The 8,532-nt window shown below is 44.3% G+C and overlaps 1 protein-coding gene across 2 annotated transcripts in view; it reads left to right on the top strand.

Moving 5' to 3' along the window:
• The first annotated feature begins 94 nt into the window (after positions 1 to 94).
• The window catches only part of TMEM108 (transmembrane protein 108), a 340,401-nt gene continuing 331,963 nt past the window's right edge, over positions 95 to 8,532 (top strand). For both annotated transcript variants that reach the window (XM_008057956.1, XM_021712289.1), the window contains exons 1-2: positions 95 to 153; positions 6,596 to 6,712. The gene's annotated coding sequence lies outside the window, so the exon portion shown is untranslated. The remainder of the gene's footprint in view (positions 154 to 6,595; positions 6,713 to 8,532) is intronic.

Raw genomic sequence — 8,532 nt, 5'->3', positions numbered from 1 at the left:
TTTCCCTCTTCCTACCCTCCGATGCAGCTCCGCATCCTCCCCCGCCGTGGAGACGGATCTGCCCAGGGGGGTTGCCCACCTGGCAGCCTGGTCTCCGCCTTTGTTTCCCGCCCGGGGTAGTGGGGAGGATGCTGGCATCGGACCCCTCCCCAGGTAAAGGGTGCAGGTGGTGGGGCGGGGGGCGTCGCGGGCGTTGGACCTGGGCTTGGGCGGAGGAGGAGGTGGCTTCAGTGCAGTGGGACCTGTCAATGGGTAAACGAAGAAAAAAAAAAAAATGTAGTGTCACTTTGGCGGAGCCGGTGGGACTCGAACTACTCTGGCGGCTGCGAGCGAAGCCGAATTCCCAGCGCAGCTGTGGAGGAGCCCTCCTGCCCAGGTGCGGAGGTGGGGGGCTGACTTGGGGGTTGGGGGGAGTGCATCGCGGTAGATCAAGGCCCGTGCTGCCTGGAGGCGGCTTCTCTGCCGGCTGGACCTGCCGGCTCTCACCCCGGAGTTTCGCTGAAATCGAACGCCTTGAGCCTCCCGAAGGAATCCAGAGATTCGTAAAGAGGCTAAAAAAAATTGCTCAAAGCTGCCGGGCCCTGGGGGAGCAGGTCTAAAGGAGAGGCTACAAAGAGGAATTACAGATACAGCGTAACTGGTGACTGGTAGATGGTGAGGAGGGAGATGCCTGCAGTGGAGCTGCAGACCAGACCATCACAATGAGATTCTTTTTCAAGAAGATAAGATTTTGGAGGAGGAGGGTGGTAGTTTCTGTACACTGAGGTTTTCCCGGGGCTGCCCGAGTGGGTAATTACTTATTTTCAGCACGTTAGTGGGATGTAGGGAGAGGGAAGGCAGGGTCTAAATTAAACCTAGTCCGAGCTCCTTAATTCTTCGACAAGTGTGTGTTTAAAGAAGACCATTTGGCTGCCAAAAGAGGTGGGGGAAGGGGAAGACCTTTAAATCATACATTGAAAAGGGGAGGGTGTGTCAGGAGCTTAAGAGCAGGTTAAACCGTGCAAACTATCCCCTGGGTCTCTCTGTTTCCCCAGACCTGCAGTAGCAAATGCTGCCGTACATCTTACAGTGAAACGAAAAGTCTCTTCTGTTTTCCACTGGTTGACTAACTTGTTCATTTGGTTATGTACCTGGTCATCTGCTCCGTAAGAAAGGGTTCGGTGAACTCATTATGAAGATTTCACGGTATTCTCGAGTTTCCGTGTAATTCAGAACTTAATCCTGGATGAGATGGACAGTCCCTCTCCTTGACTCCTGGGAGACATTCTGATACATCTTCAAAGCCTTTCATTACTCTCACTTTCCCTGTACAAAGTTGCGTCTTAAGGAAGCAATCTGATTTCCAAACATTTAAAACGCACCGCCATGCTTGTGAAATGTCCACACTTGCTAAGATATCAGTGGACTCGGTAAACTGCAATAATTTTTTTTTCAAGAGAGAGCACTTAAATGTGTTAGGGTCTCTCTACCACTTCCATGGATGAAAACAAAAAGAAAAAACTGTTAGGGGGCTCAAATGCAGGATTATCAGCTGCAGCACATCAACTTTTCCTGGTTTTCTGAGATAAGTGAAAGAACAAATTTCTGCAAAGCTCATTTGGAATCGCACAAATGACCCTAGTTAAGTGACAAATAGGTTGTTACCTAAACGATTGGAACACAAACCAGATTGCTGGAAATAATTTAAAACTTTCTCAGTGTTTTTGTTTTGTTTTGTTTTTAAGCTGATATGCAGTGGAAAGAGAAGGAATTCTTAGGATGAGATTGGTGGCATAGTTTGAAAGGGTATATGCTTTTATTTTCAGAGGGAAAAAAACTGTCATTTTTGTTACATAAACTACACAAAGGGCATGAGGTGTTGACGTTTAGCCTGTGGAAGGGAGGCAGGGATTTTGAAAAGGATGAGAAGCATTGATTCGGTTATGCAAGGGACAGCACAAAAATAGGCAGGCTTCGTCCATCTAGCAATATACCTCTGTGACCTGTAGGACAAGGTTTTCTTCTCTGCTTCCATAAAAGCCCACAACAAAATCATTCTGTGTCTGTCCCCTGAGTCAGGGACAGGGAGGGTGCAGAGCAAGTGAGAGATTAGAGTCAGACCTGCGTGCCTAAGCAGTCGTGTCCTTTGAGGAGGATCTGTGTCACATTGTGTAAGTCTACGAGCCTTCACACTGGGAGGACTTCCTTAGGATGCGCACTATAAGGTAGAGCCGGATAACGATGCCACAGGTGGGAGTGTTGGAGAAAGAGGAGAGCTAGGAAACCCTCTGTTCAGTGGGGCTCTGTGCTGGCCTTCTGAGCCTTGAGGGATTTCCAGCAGAGCTGCCTCCTTACTGGCTAGCCTGGCCGGGCTACGTGTGGCTTTCACAGGACCTGCCATTCACACGATGTAGGCTTCTGTGGAAGTGGCATGTCTCAGACTGTAGGCGTCCGTGATGCTCGCAACGTGCCCTGGAAAAGAAAGGCTCGCGAAGACCTAAATCCAGGCCGCGTTCTTCCAGGCCCTTGGCGGCTCAGATCACCCACAGGCTTCCAGAAAGCCAGCCGTATCCTCCCTGCCAGTAGATGGCACTGCTGCCTCTGGGAATTCCTGGAGGAGCGGGCAGCAGTGCGGGCAGCCCGGCAGTGTGTGGCCTCCCGTCCAGAAGCAGCTGAAAGGCTGTGTCTGCTCTCAGGTGGAGAAAGTGGTTCTGAAAGCCGTGCTGTTTATACAAGGTTGAAGCCGTGTGTGTGGTGGGGATGGAGGGTGGTTGTGTTTCCTTTGTGTGTGTGTGTGTGTTTCCCAGGGCAGACAGAGAGAGTCAATTTCAAAAGCACTTGGCATCCGAGTCGGGGGTCGGGGGTCATGACGTTGAACTCGTGGTTCGGTCGAAATTTCCAACAGCTTCATCGTTCCTAAGTGTTTGCACAGGACGCTAGTCTGCACACATGGATGGGACTATGGGACTCTACGTGTGACTTTTAAACCTGATCATAATTGCATGCTCTGAAAATGGCAGTGAGGGTATGAGTAAAAATCATGCTGGTAAAGTAGTCGCTACATTTCAGGGCTGTCCACAGACAAGGGGTCAGAGTTAGTCTGAATCAGTTTCCTCTGAAACTTGAAAATTCCTGACAAGTCTTTTAAGACTTTCTTAGCTAATGCTGACCTTTTTTTTCTTTTTTTAGAGACAGGGTCTCACTATGTTGCCCAGGCTGTTCTCAAACTCCTGGCCTTAAGCAATCCTCCTGCCTCGGATTCCCAAAGTTCTGGGATGACAGGCATGAGCAACCCCAAATTTGAACTTTGGTTTCATTGGCCGTATAAGTTGGGATATATTCACCCATCCACCTATTTTGAAATAACTGGGTTTTTGTTCTTTGACTGTTATTGAGAACAGTAGTCTTTGAGATGGATATTGTGGAGATGGTTTTGGAGGTGGTACGTTTTCCACCTGCTTCCTGTGTAGTTCCCATCCTATGGTCAGTTTATTTGAGATTTATTTATCTCTCTCTTCAAATGAACCAATGCTGAATCCTAAAATTTTGCTGGTACAACAGTCTGTTGATGTTTCCTCATCCTGAGACCAAAAAGATATCTCTTCACCTTTTGGAACCTTCTCTTTCCGATTTGTTCACTGGGATTGGTGAGATGCTGAGTGTCTCTTAAAATCTCTGCTAAGTCTATGACTAAATTATTCTCATAAGGTATTTCTGAAGCCTCCAGAAATAGTCATTTAGAAGATATTTTCATACTGTGAGCTTTAGAGCAAAAAGAAATCTTGTTAATGTTTCTTCCCAAATAAATTGTCATACATTTTCTTAGAATCCTAACAGTTCAGAGTAGGAAAAAAACCCTTGAAGATGGTTTAACTTAGCCTTCGCAATTTATGAGCAGAGAATTTTAACTCAGAGCTGAATGATTCTGCCAAACTAATAGAGCTAGTTAGTGGCAGAGAACTAATTAGAAGACTAGGACCCCACCTCAGGACTCAATACAGTCTTTCCTTTTCCAGAGCTGTCTTCTCTCATCTGCCATCAGACCACAGAATATGCTGTGTCTACAGGGCTGGGGCCAAGAACATTCTCTGAGTAATTCCTTAATGTAGGACTTTAAAGCCTTAGCATGAATAGCTTTTTTTTTGGCAGAAATTCAAGGTCAGGCTTTTCTTTGCAGCTCATTCTTTTCTTCACTGACTGACTTCATGGACAGGTTTTGTGTTCTTTGGGGTATTCATTTATTTATTTTGAGTCTCACTCTGTTGCCCAGGCTGGAGGGTAGTGGCATAATCACGGCTTATGACAGCCTTGGGACCTTCTGCGCTCAGGCAGTCTTCCCCCCTCAGCTAATTTCTAAATTTTTTAAAACAAGGTCTGACTATGTTGTCCAGGCGAGTCTTGAACTCCTGGGCTCAAGTGATCCTCCCTCTGTAGTCTCCCAAAGTCCTGGAATTACGGTGTGAACCACCACGCCCAGCTCATCTTAGGGTTGTTTAAACTTTTCTGCATATACTGTTTCTTGCAAGAAAAAACTTTTATCCTAGAAGAATCATTTCCCAGCTGTTCTTAAATTGGGTTCATGGACTCCCCGAGGTCTGTGAGAATAGGAGAGTATTTCTATTATAATTCACTATAATTCACTTCCTTTGAAATGTAATTTATCTTATCTTGCGCATTTAGCACTTATTCTGAGAAGGGGGCGGTCCTTCGTCTTCATCAGACAATGGAAGGGGTCTATGGCACAAAAACAGAGTAACAATTCTAGACTTGATTCTGGAAATTTGCGAGGATGGGAGAGTTCTTGACTGAGGAGCTAGAAGACATTTAGGTTAAAGAGTGTTGGAGGGTACAGGAGTAAACCTTTGGAAGTTCTTAGGAACATTTTTTACCTTTTAAAAAACGGCTCACTAAATGAAAATGCCAATAATAGCATTTTACCCAACTTAAATTAATAATGGATATGAAATATTGACTTCTATTGATCATTCCTTGCTTAATAAGTACTCTCTCCTAATTTCACTTTCAAATCCATGTTGCTTTATTGGCTGATGACATCCATACTAAGAGACTTCCTTCTCCCCCAATCGTATTTGATTTCCAGATGTTCAGTGCCTTCCTGATTTATGACTTGGAGTTTTTGGCTTCTTTCACTCCTGAGATACTATATCTCGTGTTCAACTATAAGCTCCTAGCACCTACCATGATCCCAGAGTTACGAAATAATTTACATGCTAGGGATTTTAAAAAATCTTTAGGTTCCTTGATTTGTACCCAGAATTTACCATGTCATGTTTGCTTTGTGCCCTGTGACACTTGCCTGCATTTGGTACCATGGTGACCCATGCTGGTGAATATCACCTTCTGGTACTTTTTTGGGTATGGATTTCATTTTAATACTTGTTCTTGCTTTAGCAGAAGAATAAAAATCACTCTTTCTTCTTTAGAAAGTTATAATTGAGTTTGTGTAATAACATAATCTATTATGTTATGTAATTTAAAAGTCACATTTTTGCATTCTAATCCCAGCACACTACTGAATTATTATGAGATTTGGGAAGTCATCATTGACTTCTCTGAGTTTGTATCCTTATCTAGGAAATAAGGAGAGAGAGTAATGACACTTAAATTCTTTTCTGTTCAAAATCCTGCGACTTTATGCAATTCTATCTGTTATTCAAATTAAACATATTCTAAAAATTCTGCCTAGTTAGGAAATTCATTTATAAAGTTGGTGCCAGGATAATAATTCTTTATACCTCCAAATCACTTTGTGGTTTATGACAATAATCTCTACTCCTTTGTCTCTTTTCTACCCAAAGCATGGCCAGAGAACAGCAGCATCGGTATCACCTGGGAACTTGTCAGAAATACAGAATCTCAGGCCTCGCGTGACCTACCACATTCAAATCTTCATTTTCTCAAGATGCCTAGAGGAAGTGCATGCACATAAAAGTCTGAAAATATCTGCTTTATTTTATTTTGAGTCTTATATTGATACTGTGAGAGAGGTGGGATATTTTACAGGTGAGGAAACTGAGATTCAGGGCAGTTAAGTAACTAAGTCAAGGTTACTGTGCTCATGTCTCAGCCAGAGCCCTCTCTTCCAAACCTGATGCTGTCTTCTTACTTGGACTGGAGTCAGCTTTGTCACTGCCCGGAAGGTCACAGGGTGAAGTGTGGCAGTGTAATTCAGTGTTAGCCCATCAGCAGAATGTGAGTGGAAGTGAAAAAGTGTTGTGATCCACTTCTAGGAAAAACAAGAGAGCATGCCCCTGAAAGCACCTCCATACTCTTTTCCATTCCCAGCTGGCTGGCATGGAGAGGCTAGACTGGAAACCCTATGAAAACCTTGAAGATAATGTTCTAAAGATGGCAGGATTTTGTCCAACTGGGGTGCCTTGTCACTGCATTAGGGCCCCTCCAGTGACTGACGCGTCTGCCTGACCAGTGTGCATGCATGAACCAGAAATAATCTTGTATTGAGCTTGAACCATTGTACATGTTTGGGTCTATGTGTTAAGCATGTACCCTCCTCTGACACACTCACTGGAGCAGCAGCTTGGGATTTGAAATTGTGGGGTCTCTGGCCTAATGCATTCATTTGTTTTGTCTTTAGCAGTTGGTGATAGTTTGGTGGTGGTCCAAGATGCAGAAGTGGGAGTGAAAAGCAGCAGAGCTGATGGGGCATGAGGATGCAAGGGCGTTTGAAGGCTTCCACACTCTCCACTCCAGGGTAAGGCAAAGGCACTCTCTGCTATTGTTCTTCTGGCAGTTCCAAGTCGTAGAGCCTTTTGTCTCACCTGTCTCATGGAGTCAATGTCTGTGACAGTCTCCCAAAGCCTGTATTGATTTCACTCATAGACACCATACAAATATGCAGTTACAAAGAGAAAACCGTGACCAAGGTGACAGATGGAATCTGGGCGTGGAAATGTCTCAGCCCAGGAATTTTTAGTGAGTTTGTGGAGGATGTGGTCTATATGGGGGGAATGTTGCACCTTCTTGAGGTGCATTGTGGAGAAGGGAGGCAGGCCTATTTGCCTCTTTCTTGTGGGCATATCATCCTGTGAGCTCTTCTGCTCATATTTCTTCACCTACCACCTTCCTTCCTCATCGATTACCCTGCTTAACTTTTCTTTCATTAGTCAGTTTTTTTATGAAGAAAATAGCTTCTCAGAGTTGAAAATTCCCAATTTGGTGGATAATAGCACCAGCAAAGCACATGGTTTAGCTCATTCCATTTAATTTTACCCAGTGTCACTGAAAGTCACATACCTGTTCACTCTTCCCTTATTTGTAGCCTCTGATGTGATGCATGCGGGCCCTAGGAACATCATAGCCAGTGCTGCCTTTGAATCTTCATTTGTGCTGGAGACTTTTGAGTCCAGGAGAGATTCACTGTTATTGTTTGGTGTGTCATACTCAAAGTCTGGGTGGAAGTCTGGGAGGTCCAGGAAGAAAGGACATCACATCCATTCTGAACGCTCCAACTTCTAGAGCTTAAACAAAAGCCAGACTCCTTGAAGAGAAAATTATGACTGGTAAAAATATAAGTAGAGCTGAGAATGTTTAGGAAAGAGGGACAGGAAGTGTTGTTGTTTTTTTTTTTAAAAAGGCACTCTGCTGAAAACAGAAGGGTTGTTTTAAGTAGCTTGGCTCTACTGTTGAATCCTTGCTAGATAACATCCTATTTCCCAGGCTCAGACAGAGGGCACCCAGAAGGGCTGATATCCTTGGGTGCCTCCCATAGTTCCATAATGAGTACAATTTACTGAATAAAATAGACAATTGGGGGCTTTAGATCTCTGGAGAGTCCCATAAACGTACATCATTATTGCTCTGCAGCGATGCATGTGCTTAGAGATAATCAAAGCAGAGAAAGGGCAACTGCAAAGCACATTGGCAACAAAAGAGTCTAGGTGAGCAGCCAGGTGCAGGCCATAGCTCAGGGTCTGGAGATTACTAAGGAAAGAAGCTGGTCTTTGCCAGGTTTTCTCATTTGAAAAAGGGAGCTGGTCTTTGCTAACTGCTCCATTTCCTCTGTGGCTCCCGTATATCCTCTTTTTTAAAAGTAATGAAAAGTATAGTATGCCAGAAACAGCACTTGACTGGCATGTCTTTGTGTAAAGACTCTACAAGGATTAAATTGTGGAGGGAGCAATTCTTTAACTATTGATCGGGGCCAAATAAAGGAATGCTAGAGATGTCAGTGGCCCTGGGTTTCTCAACCTTGCACTGTTGACACTTTGAGCCAGACACTTCTTGTCACTTTGAACCAGATGGTTCTTGTGTGGGTGGTCCTGCACCTTGTAGGATATTTATCAGTGTCCTTGGCCTCTATTTGTGAAATGCTAACAGCTCCTCCAATAATTGTGACAATCAAAAGTGTTTCCAGACATTGTCAAATGTCCCCTTGGGAACAGAATTGCCCCTGGTTGAGAACCACTGCTGAAGGAACACAGTGCTTTAATCTTGCTCCGAGTTTCTCTGGAAACATATTTTAATCATTTTCCTTCATTTTGCTTCAGTTTCCCTACCTGTGAAATACAGATG

The sequence above is a fragment of the Carlito syrichta genome, unplaced genomic scaffold, assembly GCF_000164805.1.
Source record: "Carlito syrichta isolate Samal-C Ts95f unplaced genomic scaffold, Tarsius_syrichta-2.0.1 Scaffold303170, whole genome shotgun sequence".
In the NCBI taxonomy this organism is placed as follows: Eukaryota; Metazoa; Chordata; class Mammalia; order Primates; family Tarsiidae; genus Carlito; species Carlito syrichta.
Note: the sequence above shows the minus strand (reverse complement) of the source record. Positions and strands in the feature narration are given on the sequence as shown.